The sequence below is a fragment of the Lissotriton vulgaris genome, chromosome 6 (assembly GCF_964263255.1).
Source record: "Lissotriton vulgaris chromosome 6, aLisVul1.2, whole genome shotgun sequence".
Taxonomy (NCBI): domain Eukaryota; kingdom Metazoa; phylum Chordata; class Amphibia; order Caudata; family Salamandridae; genus Lissotriton; species Lissotriton vulgaris.
This window is the reverse complement of record NC_141694.1, coordinates 1195352431-1195372108: the sequence shown is the minus strand read 5'-3', so window position 1 is coordinate 1195372108 and position 19678 is coordinate 1195352431.

Sequence of the window (19678 nt, the reverse complement as noted above, 5' to 3'; positions counted from 1 at the left end):
TCCATCGTTTGCAACAAGATAGCGCAGTGTATCGGCTTTTGGCAAGCAATGTTGTTATACAATTAATGTCAAGGCTACAAAATCAAAAAAGTCCGCAAAATACATAAAATGTACTTTTTTCAAAAAGACCAACCTCATTTACATTTAGCATCATCACAGAATTCCGATTTCGCACAATTGGAACGCCAGGAGCCCCTGGCTATTCAATCCCCCACATGCACTGACAATTCCTCCCCTACATTCATCCCCTTCGGGGTCTTTGTACCGAGGTCTATGATGTATCTAGATTCAAGCCTGCAGAGCCTTCTGATCCTATCCCCTCCTCTTACACTCAAAGGGACCAGATCCAAGCAGTAGTAACGTAATAGATCCCTATTACTATTGTGCTTCTCCAAAAAGTGTCTAGCCACAGGGTAGGTGACATCACCCTTGGCTATTGCCCGCATATGTTCTAGAATTCTGATTCTAACAGAATGAATCGTACTACCTATGTAGAGTAGGACACATGGGCATTGCAGACAATATACCACATAGCTTGTGGTACAAGTGAGAAACTTGTTGATTAATTTAGGCTTTTCTAGTCCATCTACTTGGAAAGAAAGGGTCCTCTTACTACCCATGCACGCCTTGCATTTTCTACAAGGAAAGAAACCCCTAAGCTCCCTTAGGGTTCCAGCATTTTTACCCATCGGGTGTAAATGACTTTGTATTAGAGTAAAGACCTCGCCGTCCTGAAGGTAACTAGTGGGGCACCGGGAATGTCAGATCCTATTACGCTGTCCGTTTTCAAGATATGCCAATTTTGTTTCATAATTAGAAAACGTTATTACCATCCTGAATTTATTCTTATCTGTTTCATTTCTCTTATTGGCTACACCTGATTTATTCAGCAAATTATTCATTCATTATTCATTGCTAGAGGCTATAGTAAAGAATTGCTTGATGTGGCTTTGAATAGGGTCAGGGCCATACCAAGAGATGATTTGCTGAATAAATCAGGTGTAGCCAATAAGAGAAATGAAACAGATAAGAATAAATTCAGGATGGTAACAACGTTTTCTAGTGATGCCATGCAGTTAAGAAGAATTATGAAACAAAATTGGCATATCTTGAAAACGGACAGCGTAATTGGATCTGACATTCCCAGTGCCCCACTAGTTACCTTCAGGAAGGCGAGGTCTTTAAGGGATACACTAGTACAAAGTCATTTACACCCGGTGGGTAAAAATGCTGGAACCCAAAGGGAGCTTAGGGGTTTCTTTCCTTGTGGAAAATGCAAGGTGTGCACGGGTAGTAAGAGGACCCTTTCTTTCCAAGTTGATGGTCTAGAAAAGCCTAAATTAATCAACAAGTTTCTCACGTATACCACAAGATATGTGGTATATTGTCTGCAATGCCCATATGGCCTATGCTACGTAGGTAGTATGATTCATTCTGTTAAAATCAGAATTCTAGAACATATGCGGGCAATAGGCAAAGGTGATGTCACCTACCCTTTGGCTAGACACTTTTTGGAGAAGCACAATAGTAATAGGGATCTATTTCATTACTACAGCTTGGATCTGGTCCCTATGAGTGTAAGAGGAGGGGATAGGATCAGAAGGCTCCCCAGGCTTCAATCTAGATACATCATAGACCTCGGTACAAAGACCCCGAAGGGGATGAATGTAGGGGAGGAATTGTCAGTGCATTTGGGGGACTGAATAGCCAGGGACTCCTGGCGTTCAAATTGTGTGAAATCGGAATTCTGTGATGATGCTAAATGTAAATGAGGTTGGTCTTTTTGAAAAATGTTTATTTTATGTATTTTGTGGACTTTTTTAATTTCGTGGCCTTGACATTAATTGTATAACAATATTGCTTGCCAAAAGCCGATACAGTGCGTTATCTTGTTGCAAACAATGGATTTGTCTTTTAGCCGATACACAGCGTAATTTACTGATACAATTATGGTTAAGTTACAGCAGGCTTCTCCCTAACCATGTGTCTAGTGAAATTATTTTTGTTAGACGCGTGGACTGGGTGGGGCACCGGACAAAAAACATTCGGAGTGACTGAGTTGTAATTAACTTCAGGAATAGATGGGCCGTCGAGCACATTTGTAATTGGGTGGCAGGTAGCTCACCGACGCAAATAAAATCGTTTCCCCTAACCTATTTCTACCCAGCTGCGCCTACTAACTCACATATTGATTCTATTAGAAGAAGGCAGCCTCGGGGGGATTATTGATTATATTAGAAGAAGGCAGCCTCGGGGGATAGGGAAAATATGGGCTATAATTTTTAGCCAGAATATACTAACAGGAGGGGTCCCCAAAATTGTTCCTCTGGACTGGCTATGTTCCATCACATTAACAGATTTAGCATTCTGGATCAAATAGTCTGACGGTCGAGGTACAGTTCGTCCCCACTCGCCAAAGTTGATAAAATGAGTTCTTTGGCAGCTGGAGATGGTCCTGAAATGGAACGTAGCATTTCTAAACATGCTCCTTTGGAGGGGAGAGTACCTTGGTGGTATATAGACGTAACGATAGGGGCGGGTAATACTGGCAAACATGCTGGTAGCCCGTCTTCAGTAACCTTGTCCTCAGTAATCAAGGAGGGAGTAAGTAGTACAGGTAACAGTACAGTTCTGGGAGGGGCTTTAGACCGAGCACCGATGGAGATGGGGCCCGACCCGGGGTTGGTGGGATTGCAATTGGATGACTTACCACCTGGGGTACCTAGTTGTAGCAGGACACATAAGCATGCTAAAGTACAGGAGGGAATTAGTAACATTAAAATTCTCTCATGGAATCTGGCGGGGATCAAGAACAAATTATCTTGTCCTGATTGGGGCCTGTTTGTAGAAAAACACAATATCTGCCTAATGCAGGAGACGTGGGCCCTGGATAATAATCAATGGAGAGGTTTTACCACTTTTAATATACCAGCCACAACGAGGGGCAGGGGCAGACCCTCTGGGGGCTAAGCATCTAGGTGGGTATGCACATGGGCACCAAAGCAGCTGCCAACTAATTCCTACGATCTACAATGTGTCCTCCTATCCCTCCCAGCTAATAAACAAATTGCCCTAATCAATATCTATTCAAGGCCAATGCAGAGTTTGCAAGAGTCTAAAGTCATTGGAGAGTTGAGAGACTTTATATTGACTCTTGACCCAGAGATCATTCTAATAATAGGGAGCGATTTTAATTGTCAGTTTGAGCCCCTTACTAAGGTGAACCTAGATAATTTAGATAGTGAGAACCAGTACTGGAACAGCCCGGAACCCATAATCTCACCCGTTAGAGCATGGAAACTGTTAGTTCTACAAATCAATTCAATTATCCTCTCTCTTTCTCTGAGGGCTTGCAATGGGAGATTAAAATTGGACAGAGTTGGGGTCTGTCCAACTGCTCAGAAGTGCCCACATTAGTTCAACAACCTCTCCTGCTACATAACAACAGGCAGAGAGTAAAATGGCCCTACATACTGGGTTCCCCAAACAAGTTAGCGCACATATATTGGCAGGTCATGCCGTATATTAGTGAAATGGCTGGGGTTGGACCACTGGGCACTGAAGTAAGGCAGTACAATAGGCTGGTAGAAATACACAATCATTTGATCTCCGAGATGCTTGGGGTGTTCTACCCCGAAGTAAGCATTAAAGAAAAGCCGGTCCTATCTCATTCCTGGTATAATGCCTCCTGCCGTAAAACAAAAATAGATTTATTAGAAGCCATAAAGACTAAGGACAAGCTGAGGATAAAGGTACTTCGGCTGCAGTACAAGCGGTTATACAATCAGAGAAGAAGGCCTGGGAAGAAAATAAATGGGAGGATTTGAGAACTGCTCTTCAGCATAAGGACTTGAAGGGCGGGAAAGGCGAATAAGCACTCACCCGGACGGCCGCCATATTGAGTGGGCCAAGGTGAGTGCTCTAGCCTTTTTTCCCTCCCCAGCACTTAAAAATCTGGCTGGCACGACCACGCACCAGCAGCTCGAAGAAGCTGGCACGACCGCTCAGCGGGCGTGCCAAAGGCAAGCCCGTCTGCGCCCGTCCACGCCGGGCCCGCGCCTATCGCCATGATCCCTGGTTGGCGGCCTGCAGGCAAGTTTCAATGCTTAGCTTACGACCGTGAGGTTCTATTGAGCATGGGGGGAGGTGGTAGGGTATCTGGCTGTCTATGCCTGGAGTTCTACAAGGATACTCTGAACGCTGGTGAGGTATGTCCATCATGTAACAGGGTTATCCCGACTATCCTATTAAGCTTAGTCCGGTCGGTCGCTAATATAAACAAAGCGATACCTGAGGTCACAACGAAGAATGTTAGCTGCCTTCTGGTCAACGCTAGATCCTTGGTTAAACATAGCGCGGATCTCCCGGAGCTGCTACAGGACAAGAATATAAAAATTGCATTTGTCACCGAATCTTGGACAGATGCGGCATCTGGGCCTGACATTGTCACAGCCACTCCCCCGAAACAATCTAAGCTATGTTCAGGATAGACCTTGGAAAAGAGGAGGCGGCCTGGTGGTCATTTACCATAACACCATTAAGGGTAGTTTTCAACTAGTGGCGTCTGAACTATGTGAAGCGTTGGCTGTTTACTTTACAGGCCTCCTAGTACCAAGACGTCTTTCTTGGGTTCATTGGGAAATATCTTAGAGGAGGCCCTCTGTGCAAAGACTTTTAAAGTCCTAGGGGACTTTAATTTTCATCTAGAGAATAGCTCAGACCCGGACACATCAGCTCTCATGGAGCTGATGAACTGTGTCGACCTAAAACAGTTGGTGCTAGGCCCCATTCACAGTGCAGGTCATACCCTGGATGGAATATTCTTGAATTGCCCGGACCTTCAGCCCCCCACAATCTTTCCATTTACTTGGTCGGATCACACGGCAGTGCTTTTCAATATCTCCACTGCTAAAGCCCTCAGGGCCAGGCAGGTCAGTAAAACAACTAGTACCTGTAGGGTCTGGAATAAGATAGAGGGAGCCTCCCTGGAGGATCTTTTGGAATCATCCATGGTGGTGCCCCCACCAGATGTGGACAAAGCGGCTGTCACTTATTCTAACTGGGTGGACACATGTGCACGATCCTAGCTCCTCCCAAAAGTTGCCACCACACTCGCATGACTCCTTCAGTCCCCTGGTTCTCAGTGGAGCTCAGAGAGCATAAGCTCATCTGCAAGAAACTTGAACGCGTGTGGCGTAAAAATTACTACAAGGCAGATAAAAGCAGACTCAAATTGAGTCAGGCATTATATAAAGACATGATTGGGTTGGCTAAACAAAGGTATTTCACTAACCGCATTAATGAGGCCAGGAGCTCGTCGAAGGAGCTATTCCGAACGGTCTGTAGTCTGGCCCCCCCAAAGCCGGCCACTACACGTCCCGGTGTTGGACTGTGCTCAGTTCTAACTCAGTTCTTTTTAAACAAGGTGGAAACCATTTTTAACACCCTTGAAGTTCAAGTCAGGGCTAACCTGCCAGCGGACAGGCATTTCAGAACTTTTCCCCAGTGAGTGTGGAGGAGAATAAGAAACTATTATTAGTTACCAAATCAGGCTCTCCTCGGGACCCATGCCCGACCTCACTGGCAAAGCTAGCGGCGGCTCCTATAGCAACCACCTTAGCGGCTGTGTTCAACAACATGTTTGAGGTGGGTGAATTTCCAACCAGTTGGAAATTGGCCTCGATTTTACCATTGCTAAAAAAAAACAATCTGGACATCACTGAGTCCAACAGCTATCGTCCCATCGCCAGACTTCCTTTACCCGCCAAACTAATTGAGAAAACCATGAATAGCCAGCTTAGTGCATTTTTAAGGACCACCCAAGCCCTCGATCCATCTCAACATGGTTTTAGGGCGGGTCATAGTACCAAATCTGCCCTAATTGAATCATCTGAGGAGATTAGGAAAGTGATGGACTTAGGGGGTAGAGCAGCCCTGATCCTGCTAGATTTGTCAGCGTCCTTCGATACGGTCCATCATACGATCCTGGTGGACCATTTGGAGGCCAGCGGTATACTGGGGAAAGCCCTTAAGATCTTGAAAGCCTTTCTTACCAACAGGATCCAGGTGGTAGCACTGGGGGATTTTGAGTCTAAACCATTTGTGCTTCCATGCGGGGTTCCCCAGGGATCCTCCCTAAGTCCCACCCTTTTCAATGTTTATGTCTCCTCATTGGCCCCAGTCATTCGATCCTATGGATTCGAGCTTACATCATATGCGGATGATACGCAGATTGTGGTCTCACTGCTACCAGGTAGAAAGGAAGGTATAGCCAGTAAATTCTAAGAGTGTATGTCAGCAGTCAGCGACTGGATGGCTAGGAACTGTTTAAAGCTAAACTCGGCTAAAACTGAAGTTCTACTTTTTGGCTCCAGTGTTAATTTTTGGAGCCCTAACTGGTGGCCGGAAGGGTTGGGTGTACCCCCCGTTCAAGTAACCAATGTCAAGAACCTGGGGGTTCTGATTGATGATAAACTTACCTTTAGGCCCCAAGTCAATGCTTTGACGTCAGCAATTCATTTCACACTGAAAACAATCAGGAAAATTCTTCCTTTTATACCCGACGAGTGCAGGAAAACAGTGGTGACGGCCTTGGTCTTATCTCGCCTCGATTACTGCAACAGTCTATTGCTCAATGCCCAACAGGGGCTTCTTAACAAACTACAGGACTTGCAAAACGCAGCAGCTCATCTTATCACAGGCGTACCAAAGTTTGCCTCCGTCTCCCAGGAACTGGTGAAGCTGCACTGGCTCCCAGTGCGGAAACGGATCTCCTTCAAAGCCTTGTGCATAGTTTTCAAGGCCCTTCGGGGGCTTGGCCCGGTGTTTCTAACACAGTACTTTCAATGGTACCGGCCGGGTAGACATCTTAGGTCAGCAAATCTGGGGCTGATCACTACCCCTTGGGTAAGGAAAGCTCGATGGGGTGGAAGAAGCTTTATTTTGGGAGCTGCTAGAGCTTGGAATGCTCTGCCTTTGGCCCTTAGACAGATTACAGATTTATTGGCCTTCCGCAAAAACTTGAAAACATGGCTTTTCGTTCAGTAAGTACAGGCCAAGCTAGGGGAGCTTTCATTCAGTGCCAGGACACAGATTGGTAACAGTGCGCTCTATAAATGTTATAAATAAATAAATAAATCATTCTGGGCAATAGTTAGTGATGGTGGGAGGGAAGGTGGATCAGCGATAGTACCAAATATAGCTCCAGCAGTATGGGAAGCCCATTTTGGAACCCTGTGTGCATATTCGGGCAATGACGATCTAGCACCTTCAACTTTAGGCCCCCTCCATGAGTATCGATTGGGGGGGTACAGGAGATCACTATCTTTGAAGTTGAGTCTGCTATCGCCAAGTTATTACCTAACAAAGCGCCCGGTCTTGATAAGTTCCCAGGGGAACTATTTCGGTCAGAACCAAAAATATGGGCCCCTTATCTCTGTGTCTTGTTTAATTCCATTTTAATGGGAACGGACCCGCCAGACACCTGGTGAGGCGCAGAGATAGTCCCAATTCACAAAAAAGGTTGCCCTCTACTACCGTCCAACCCAGAAGTTGATGGGAAGAATAATCCTGGGAAGAGTCCAGGCCTGGGTCGAAGAAAATAAGATCTTGAGTACTCTCCAGGCTGGCTTCAGGACGAGCATGTCAACTATCGACCAGATGTTCAGACTTCAGGTCCTGTATTGGAAAACAGTGAGTGTGTATTGTGGCAGCCTCTACCTCATTTTTGTGGACCTGATGTCTGCTTTTGATCTGGTCCCTAGGGGAAAACTGTGGAGTGTTCTTTTAGATCATGGATCCCAATATACCTCCTGGACGTGCTAACAAAGCTCCACACAGAAACCTATGCCCAAGTTAGATGCGGGAAGCATGGAGAATTGTCAGCTCGCTTCCCGGTAGAAAAGGGGGTGCGCCAGGGGTGCGTCCTGGCGCCTACCCTCTTTTGTCTATATATAAACGGGCTTATAGATCATTTACTGGACATAAAGGATATTGATGCCCCAAGGCTAGCCTCAGGCCGGGTACCCGCATTCATGTTCGCGGACGACACTTTGTTGTTGTCCAAGACATCAATGGACATCCAACATACTTTGGACGGCTTCGCAGATTTCTGTGCAGTAAGAGGCCTGGAGTTAAATCTATCGAAAACAAAATTTATGATTTTTAATCCACCCAGGCAGACCCGCTCAAATCCAGTATTGAATGGCATACCTTTGGAACTAGTAAAAATTTTGGAGTATTTGGGCATCATTCTTGAGGAACATTTGGGATGGGATGCCAAGTAGCAAAGGCTGTCCTAAAGTTGACCCAAACGGTGGGTGGGTTATCTAAAATGCATAGAGTATCTGTGTACAAGCCTGCTGCTCCAGTTATAGAAATCTATAAAGTACAAGCTAGAGCGGCATCTATGTACGAGGCGGAGCTCTGGGGGCACTATAGGCCAACTAGCCTTTTAAGGGTGGAGCATTCATTCATAAGGAACCTGATGAGATTGCCAGTTAGCACACCGCTAGTACCTCTTCAGCTGGACATAGGGCTCCACTCTATTGAGGAAGAAGTGGCCTTAAGACCACTTACTTACTGGAGAAGACTATGGTCAGTTCCTGAATTAGCTCCTTTTACAAATGAGTTCATGGATGTGTGGGCTGATATTAGAAAGAAGAAAATCCCGCGGTTAACCCACATTAAGGAACTTTGTAGCAAGATTGGCTTACCTGAGCTTTGGGGGAGACCAGAAGTAGCGTCCCAGGCAATATCCAGGACTGATGTGGTATATCACTATAGGCACTATAAACTTTTGTCCCTCCATGTGAGCTCTACTGTTGGTAGACTGACATCACAGTTCCTTCAAGTAAAAGAGGAGTACAAAAAGGAGGACTTCCTTGACTTGATTTATACAGCTTCGGCAAGGAAACTGTACATGCAATTTAGGATGGGTAGCTTGCCACTCATGTCTTTTACTAGTAAATGGGACCCAAATAAAAATACTGAGTGCCCAGCGTGTAAATATCATCTGGAAAACGAGTTCCATGTCCTCTTTTTTTGTCCTAAATACCAGATTGTATGCAATCGCTGGATGAAACCAATCTGTAGGAACCTTGGCTTTAGAGAATGTTACAAGGCCTTGAGAGTATTCAAATACTATACGCACCCTCCCATCGTTTTGCCGTCTCCCGCTTTTTAAACGGGATGTGGCACAAACGCAGGATTGTTTTTAATGAAATAAATTGTTGTTTCATTTATTTGTAGGCAATTTAACATATACTTCCGATACATTTTTTCATGGTTTAATTTAATTTTAATAGATGGTCTTAAAATTGTAATGTAGGTGTATATATATGATTGTGATTGTCTTGGTTTGTTTCATGTTATTTATTCTCTGTATATATTGTTTCTATGTATTTTACTCTGAACTTTTATGGTCCATTGTGGCCAAAATAAAGTTATCGGAAGAAAGAAAGATAAAAGTATGCTTTTGTTTTATGAACGGTAAAACATAGCATAAGCAACCTTGCAATAATAGTCAAGCGTTAAATTGATATTGTCAATGTTGAAGCTGTTACTAATGAAATAACTGGTGCAGCAATACAATTTGTATGGAACCACGTTTGGAGTGCACTCGATAAAGTTATGATTGGGACATTCAAAGATGGCAACCCAAATCGGCAAATCTAGTCCAGTTTTGATTTTGATGAATTACTGACCATGTGATTTGCTTTACCCTGGTTTTAAAATGGCCGCTTTTCGGCTTATACAATGTAAACATACGACTAAGGCATCGCTGAAACGCGTCATGTTATGCTTGTCCCCGTAAACTATGAATTAAAGCAAATTATGGCAAACAAGTTCCTGTGGAGTGCTTTCCTGGTATCCAGAAGAAGAAAGGAGCGAGCATCTATACATATATATATATATATATGTTTCCTTGGTACTTATTACGGGAATCTCTGTCTCCCGTCACCACAGCCGCCCTGCAGGGTCGGGGGCCCCGACGACAGTGTTTGGAATGTGTTAATGTTGACGAGGGGGGCATGACCCGCTCGCCTCGCTGCAAGCTTTGGGACTACCGGCAATCTTTGCAGCAGAGACGTGAAAGGGAGCCTAGTGAGGTCGATGCCTTCACTCGGCAGGATCCGGACACAGCGCAGATTGACATTGTGGTGGCACGGTAAAGCTTTGTTTGATGTGCACCAGCCTTTCCCTGTAATTGCCACTTACCTGATAACTTTGAACTGGATGTTTGCTGTGGAACTTTTTCTCCTTGATATATATATATATATATATATATATATATATATATATATATATGCAAACACCATCGCGCGCTGCATCTGCGACGCAATCCAGGCCACACCAGCAATGCTCTTCCAAAGGATTTTATTCAAGTTTTAAAAGTTATATATATATATATATATATATATATATATATATATATATATATATATATATATATATATATTTTTTTTTTTTTTTTTTTTGTAAGGGGTGAGAGGGGTTTTGGTGATTAAATTCTTGAAAGCGGATACCAGTGTGCCAGCCTTTCTTTTTTCTGAAAACTACATGGATGCAGAAAACGTGCAGCAATATATATATATATATATATATATATATATATATATATATATTACCTACTGGCGGTCGCCAGTAGGTATATATAGTTAGGATTTTTTCTCTATGGGATTTTTGAAAATTCTATGTCTAATAACTTTGGCGTTTGTGGACGGAATTGGCTGAAATTTTCAGGAAAATGGAACATTTTGTTTCTGAGCAGCCCCTGACAATTTGGGGGGGTTTCATCAAGGGGGGGCCGAGAAAAAAGGGGGGTCCCAAAACGCATTTTTCCCATGTTAATTTCCATAGGGCGGTTGGCCTCACTTTTAGCTCGAACGGCTGAATGGATTTGCACGAAACTTGGCAAAATTGTAGGGACTGTTAGCCTGATGTGCCTTTGCTAGGTCTCAATATATGTGCTCCAGTGGATTTTGAGTAATTTAGGTTCAAAAAAATATATATATCTGGGCGGAGCCTAACCACACATCTGATCTGATTGGCTGTCAGCACTTCATCCAAGAAGTGTTGGCAGCCATCTTGGGACCAATATACATGATAGCACCTCATTAAAAAGCATTGTAGTTAATAGAGGGTTTTAGGACTTTAGTTACATTATAAATCATTTGTTGATGGTACCATACTCGTTTTAGGAATTGTGGTGGGTTCTAAGGTGATTTTACCATGTGAAAAAACCTTCTGCTGTGATATCATGAATATTGTTTGAAAGAAAACTAATATCTCATGATTTTCCCACAGTGGTTTGGAAGGGGATCTATAAGCTAAACTGAAAGCATATTTTCTGTAAATTCACATTATCTTTCTCAGTCATGTGAAAATGAAGTCTGACATTCTCAGTAAAACATGTACATCCAACAAGGACAGAGACTGTCAGTTGATTCCTTTGTGTTCTACTGCAGCCTCCTAGAGTGTTCTAAAGAACAACTAGAGCGCTAACAGTCCTACTTATTACAAAGGTATGGCACACCTGAAGCCATCTTGATTGGAATAAAGTGGTAACTCTTAAAACATTTAATTTAAAAAGAAACAACATGAGGGGGTATATTTTGCCATAGAAAGTATGATTAGTGCTGCAGAATGAAAAATTAGGGCACATTTTGAGTGACTTCTCAAATCCTTTTCTATTTCATTAAAACATTCTGACATGCAGTCTCCCAAAATGGCCACCAGAGACAAAAGAGCCCAAATGTAGCCCAAATATCACCCAGATGTAGCCCAAGTATAGCCCAATGACAGAATGTCCCAGAGTGTTCTAAAGAACAACTAGAGCGCTAACAGTCCTACTTATTACAAAGGTATGGCACACCTGAAGCCATCTTGATTGGAATAAAGTGGTAACTCTTAAAACATTTAATTTAAAAAGAAACAACATGAGGGGGTATATTTTGCCATAGAAAGTATGATTAGTGCTGCAGAATGAAAAATTAGGGCACATTTTGAGTGACTTCTCAAATCCTTTTCTATTTCATTAAAACATTCTGACATGCAGTCTCCCAAAATGGCCACCAGAGACAAAAGAGCCCAAATGTAGCCCAAATATCACCCAGATGTAGCCCAAGTATAGCCCAATGACAGAATGTCCCAGAGTGTTCTAAAGAACAACTAGAGCGCTAACAGTCCTACTTATTACAAAGGTATAGCACACCTGGAGCCATCGTGATGGGAATAAAGTGGTAACTCTTAAGACATTTAATTTAAAAAGGAACAAAATGAGGGGGTATATTATGCAATAGAAGGTATTATTAGTGCTGCAGAAAGAAAAATTAGGGCACATTTTGAGTGACTTTTCAAATCCTCTTCTATTTCATTAAAAAATTCTGACATGCAGTCTCCCAAAATGGCCACCAGAGACAAAAGAGCCCAAATGTAGCCCAAATATCACCCAGATGTAGCCCAAGTATAGCCCAATGACAGAATGTCCCAGAGTGCTCTAAAGAACAACTAGAGCGCTAACAGTCCTACTTATTACAAAGGTATGGCACACCTGAAGCCATCTTGATTGGAATAAAGTGGTAACTCTTAAAACATTTAATTTAAAAAGGAACAAAATGAGGGGGTATATTTTGCCATATGAATTATGATTAGTGCTGCAGAAAGAAAAATTAGGGCACATTTTGAGTGACTTCTCAAACCCTCTTCAATTTCATTAAAAAATTCTGACATAGTCTCGCAAGATGGCCACCAGAGACAAAAGAGCCTAAATGTAGCCCAAATATCACCCAGATGTACCCCAAGTATAGCCCAATGACAGAATGTCCCAGAGTGTTCTAAAGAACAACTAGAGCGCTAACAGTCTTACTTATGACAAAAGTATGGCACACCAGAAGCCATCTTAATTGGAATGAAGTGGTAAGTCTGAAGACACTCAATTTAAAAAGGAACAACATGAGGGGGTTAATTTTGCCATAGAAAGTATGATTAGTGCTTCAGAAAGAAAAATTAGGGATCATTTTGAGTGACTTCTCAAATCCTCTTCTATTTCATTAAAAAAATTCTGACATGCAGACTGAAACATGCACTTTGAATACCAGCAGCAGACGTCCCTGGTGAGCAGTAGCTTTACTACAGTGATCTAATGTGCAACTAGAGTGCTAACATTCAGAATTTATGGCAAATGTGTGACACATCTGAATGCCTTCTTGATGGAACCAAAGTAAACAAGCATTGAAAATGCAATAGATCTCGCCCTCGTTTAAGTTAAAGCCATTCTGTTTGTAATGAGGTGGCTTTTTAGCTTTGCTTTTATTAGTGTTTTTTCAACTTTCATGTAAATAACGCACTGTTTTCACCAAATCGACTTTGCCCAATCACACCCTTCCCTTCGGCCAACAAATCCCAAAAATTCGGCACACCTGCCGATCCACTCTCCCTACAGCTCACCCAAGCCCCGTCCCTCTAGCGCAACTGGAACACCCCAAATTCACCTTCTCCATGCGCACCAAAAACTCCCATTGAATAACATGACAATTCGCTACTCCGCACAAAAATTGCTCTTTAAAGCACTTCCACTGCTCCGATCCGCTTCAAACTTGGCTGAAAACTAGTTCCAGCGATTCCCTAACATCTCACCAAAAATCAGCCCAATCCATCCACTGGAACGGGGACGAATTTCAACCCGAATACACGCCCCCCGCAAACACAAAAAAAGCCATAAAACGGCCAAATCTCGACCAAAAACCGCCAAAATCCCTCAAAACCTTGCCAACACCAATACGCACGAAACTGAACCGGCCCCTCAGCCCTAGGCTCCGGGAACCCTACTTAATTGACCCAAAAGCCCTAAAAAAGCAACATAATACACACGAAAACGCCCTAACAACCCTAAAATGCATATAAGTATATGTATGCATGCATTTATGTTTGTATTTATATAGATATACAGATGATATATGTTTATATATGTATGTATATATATATATTCACTGAAAAAACCATAGGCTATAGACCATATATAGTTAGGAATTAGCATTTACAAAACCTTGAAAATTCACTGAAAAAACCATAGGTTATAGACCATATATAGTTAGGAATTAGCATTTACAAAACCTTGAAAATTCACTGAAAAAACCATAGGTTATAGACCATATATAGTTAGGAATTCGCATTTACAAAACCTTATTTTACTCACACAAAACCATTGAAATTCCATATATAGTTAGTTGCACTAACTATATATCGCGCACCCGCAATCCACTGCTGATGATGTCACATATTACATCATTCATGACATGGTCAGTGACATCACTGATGACATCACTGATGACATCTCAAATGACATCACTGATGACATCACTGATGACAACATCCAGTGACTGTATGTTTCTGTAAAGTTAAAATATGTCTTACATATTGAAGAATGAGTGGATGTATAAGTGTCTGGATGAAGGATTTAGTAGATGCATGACTGACTGTATGAGTGAGTGATTAAATGTGTCTCACTGAGTGCATGGGTTAGTGACTAAACTGTCTTAATTTGTGCATCATTATGTCTGTTGTTCTGTAAACTGTTGCATGTGTTGATAAGTAGCTATATGAGTAACTATATGGGTTATTGATTGGTTGCCCAAGTATTTGTATGGGAGACTGAGTGTGTGTGTGGGTGGCTGGGAGGTGTATGACTCTGTGCATAGATGTGTGAGCAGTTGATTCACTAGATGTATGGTTTCAAAAGTGCATGTGGAAACAGCTGTATGGGCGGTTGACTGTGTGCATGAGTGTATTGGTGAGTGAATGGATATCTCAGTGCTACATGTCAAAGTAAGTACATATGTAAAACACAGTACATGTGAGAGTTGACATATATAAATAACTGTGCATAAGAGCCAGTGAATGTGTGAGTGGCTGTATGGATCATTGTGAACTTGTATCAGGGATTGTATAAGAGAGTTAATATGTGTTAGTATATGTTTGAATAAGTAAAGTTTGTATAACTGTATAGTTGAGGAAATGGAGGTGTGATTGATTCTTTGATTGACTGACTAGGTGTGTGAGTAACTCCATGGATGAGTGACAGTCTGTGAGTGTCTGTTTACACTGATTGTATCTAAGGTTATATTAGAGTCTGAAGAGGTTCATCGTATTATCACATGAATGATATCATCAGTGATGTGATCAGTAATGTCAAATGAGATGTCATCAGTGATGTCATCAGTGATGTCATTTGAGATGTCATCAGTGATGTCATTTGAGATGTCATCAGTGATGTCATCAGTGATGTCACTGACCATGTCATGAATGATGTAATATGTGACATCATCAGCAGTGGATTGCGGGTGCGCGATATATAGTTAGTGCAACTAACTATATATGGAATTTCAATGGTTTTGTGTGAGTAAAATAAGGTTTTGTAAATGCGAATTCCTAACTATATATGGTCTATAACCTATGGTTTTTTCAGTGAATATATATATATATATATATATATATATATATATATATACATATATATATATAAATATATATATATATATATATTACCTACTGGCGGTCGCCAGTAGGTAGGATTGTTTTCTAATGGAAATCCGCAACATTCTATTGGTAATAACTTTAGCGCCTGTTGAGGAATCTGCCTGTAATTTTCCTTAAATTTGCGTTGCTGCGCTCTGCTCCTTTCCTGAAAGTTTGAGGGGGATTCGTCAAGCGGGGGCTGAGATAAAAGGGGGTCCCAAAATGTGTTTTCCCCATGTTAATTTCCATAGGGCGGTTGGACTCAGTTTTAGCTCGAACGGCTGAATGGATTTCCACAAAACTTGGCAAAATTGTAGGGACTGGTAGCCCTGAGTGTCTTTGCTATGTCTCAAGATATGTGCTTCAGTGGATTTTGAGTAATTTAGGTAAAAAAAATATATATATCTGGGCGGAGCCTAACCACACATCTGATCTGATTGGCTGTCAGCACTTCATCCAAGAAGTGTTGGCAGCCATCTTGGGACCAATATACATGATAGCACCTCATTAAAAAGCATTGTAGTTAATAGAGGGTTTTAGCACTTTAGTTACATTATAAATCATTTGTTGATGGTACCATACTCATTTTAGGAATTGTGGTGTGTTCTAAGGTGATTTTACCATGTGAAAAAGCCTTCTGCTGTGATATCATGAATCCTGTTTGAAAGAAAACTAATATCTCATGATTTTCCCACAGTGGTTTGGAAGGGGATCTTTAAGCTAAACTGAAAGCATATTTTCTGTAAATTCACAATATCTTTCTCAGTCACATGAGAATGAAGTCTGACATTCTCAGTAAAACATGTACATCCAGCAAGGACAGAGACTGTCAGTTGATTCCTTTGTGTTCTACTGCAGCCTCCTAGAGTGTTCGAAAGAACAACTAGAGCGCTAACAGTCCTACTTATTACAAAGGTATAGCACACCTGAAGCCATCGTGATGGGAATAAAGTAGTAACTCTTAAAACATTTAATTTAAAAAGGAAAAAAATGAGGGGGTATATTATGCCATAGAAAGTATTATTAGTGCTGCAGAAAGAAAAATTAGGGCACATTTTGAGTGACTTCTCAAATCCACTTCTATTTCATTCAAAAATTCTGACATGCAGTCTCCCAAGATGGCCACCAGAGACAAAAGAACCCTAATGTAGCCCAAATATCACCCAGATGTAGCCCAAGTATAGCCCAATGACAGAATGTCCCAGAGTGTTCTAAAGAACAACTAGAGCGCTAACAGTCCTACTTTTTACAAAGGTATGGCACACCTGAAGCCATCTTGATTGGAATGAAGTGGTAAGTCTGAAAACATTTAATTTAAAAAGGAACAAAATGAGGGGGTTCATTTTGCCATAGAAAATATGATTAGTGCTTCAGAAAGATAAATTAGGGGTCATTTTGAGTGACTTCTCAAATCCTCTTCTATTTCATTAAAAAAATTCTGACATGCAGACTGAAACATGCACTTTGTGTACCAGCAGCAGACTTCCCTGGTGAGCAGTAGCTTTACTACAGTGATCTAATGAAAAACTAGAGTGCTAACATTCAGAATTTACGCAAATTAATGCCTTCTTGATGGAACCAAAGTAAACAAGCATTGAAAATGCAATAAATCTCTTCCTCGTTTAAGTTAAATTCATTCTGTTTGTAATGAGGTGGCTTTTTAGCTTTGCTTTTATTAGTGTTTTTAAACTTTCATGTAAATAACATGCATCTGTATGCATATATGTATATGTATGCATGCATTTATATTTGTATTTATATAGATATAAAGATTATATATGTGTATATATGTATGTGTATATATATATATATATATGTTGCAAATATAATAAAATAACATCTGAGAATTACCCCCGGAGTGCGTGGTTTCTATTGTGAACCTGGTGGAAACCTTGAGCGGAATATATATATATGTGTATATGTGTGCGTGTAGAGAGAGGTAGAGAGGTAGAGGTGTAGAGGTAGAGAGGTAGAGGTAGAGAGGTAGCGGTAGAGAGGTAGAGACTAGTAGAGAGAGAAGTAGAGCGAGGTAGAGAGTAGAGAGTGAATAATAGAGAGTAGAGAGTGAGTAGTAGAGAGTAATAGAGAGCAGTAGAGAGAGTAGCAGAGAGTGAGTAGTAGAGAGTAGTAGAGTGAATAGTAGAGTGAGTAGTAGAGAGTAGTAGAGAGTGAGTAGTAGAGAGTGAGTAGTATAGAGTAGTAGAGAGTGAGTAGTAGAGTGAGTAGTAGAGACTAGTAGAGAGAGAGTAGTAGAGAGTGAGTAGTAGAGTGAGTGGTAGAGAGTGAGTAGTAGAGAGAGAGTAGTAGAGAGTGAGTAGTAGAGAGTAGTAGAGAGTGAGAAGTAGAGAGAGAGTAGTAGAGAGTGAGTATTAGAGAGTAGTAGATAGTGAGTAGTAGGGAGTGAGTAGTAGAGAGAGAGTAGTAGAGAGTAGTAGAGTACTAGAGAATGAGTAGTAGAGAGTGAGTATTTGAGAGTAGTGGAGTAGGAGAGAGTAAGTAGTAGAGAGTAGTGGAGAATATTCCAAAGTTTGGCACAGCACCATTTGCACAATAAGTCCAATCAAATCATATCAGTTAGAGTCCTTATTGAAGCGCTGGATCTTGGTGTATATTCAAATGCTTTTATTTTCCTTAAATTTATGTACCACAGCCAGCCGAAATGTTTCATTCTGTACAACAGACCTTCTTCAGGGCGTTCTTATTTCCTTCAAGTTATGTCGGTATCCTGTTGTCATATAACTAGATATTTCTTCCAAATGTTAGACGAGACGTAAGTACATTCTTATTCAAAATGACTAGGTATCAATTTTACCCACACAATTCGGGCAGACTTGAGTAATTTATAGCATCCTCAAAGTCAGTCTTTCAAAAATTCCAAAGTATAGGACATGATAATCCAAATCCAAATGTTTCTCAAGAAAAGTCATTTTCAATCGTTTGGAATATCGGTGTTTGGGCAGATATGACCCAGGGACCCCCAGTATGCAAGGGGAATTAGTCCCCCCTCTGCAAACGCGCCAGTGGCCTGCGTTGCAGAGAGGTGTAAAAAGGGGCATAGCCTCATTACACCTCTGTGCAATGCAGCCCCCTGGCGCATACTGGAGGTTCCAGGTGGGCTAGTTGGCCCCCAGGGACCCCTAGTATGCAAGGGGAATTAGTTCCCCCTCTTCAAACATGCACGGGGGCTGCTTTGCAGAGAGGTGTAAAAAAGGTTGTGGCCTCATTACACCTCTCTGCAATGCAGCCCCCTGGCGCATACTGGAGGCTCCTGGTGGGCTAGTTGTCCCCCAGGGACCCCCAGTATGCAAGGGGAATTAGTTCCCCCTCTGCAAACGCGGCAGGGGGCTGCGTTGCAGAGAGGTGTAACAAGGGGCATAGCCTCATTACACCTCTGCAATGCAGCCCCCTGGCGCATACTGGAGGTTCCAGGTGGGCTAGTTGTATTTGAGAGTATTGGGAAATTGATGGCTGATAACCTGTGTTGTACCTACCGTGCTCCTGATCATTGCCGCTTTGCAGAATAAAACTTTCAACACGATGAGAGCGGGCCTCCAAGTGTCAGGTTCTTTGCATATGGAGTATATAGCGGCCTGACTTGATCACGGAGAGCCCCTCCCTGCAGATGAGCGGGTCCAGCAACGCCACGAGTGCGGAGCAGTAAGGAACATTGTGTGCTCTGTGAGGTGTTTTAGTGGCATGACAGTGGCTCTGAGTGGATGCAGCAAACCCACTGTGGTCTATAAACAATTCTAGGAGGCTGGCGGCAGCACCTACTAAAGGCCATATTACTCGCAAAAGACTACCGTTACCAGAGTGCATTGAGAACACACGCCCACTGGGCGGAACTTGAACTACTTAAGGGAATCTGCCAGCTGCTTCTCTTTATTGCCTTCCCGAGATAAAGGGCGTACAGAAGCCCAAAACGCATTGGGAAATTGATGGCTGATAACCTGTGTTGTACCTACTGTGCTCCTGATCAATGCCTCCTTGCAGAATAAAACTTTCAACACGATGAGAGCGGGCCTCCAAGTGTCGGGTTCTTTGCATATGGAATATATATATATATATATATATATATATATATATATATATATATATATATATATATATATATATAATTGTGGAAATAAACGGTCTCCATGTTGTCCCCAGCTGAGGTCAC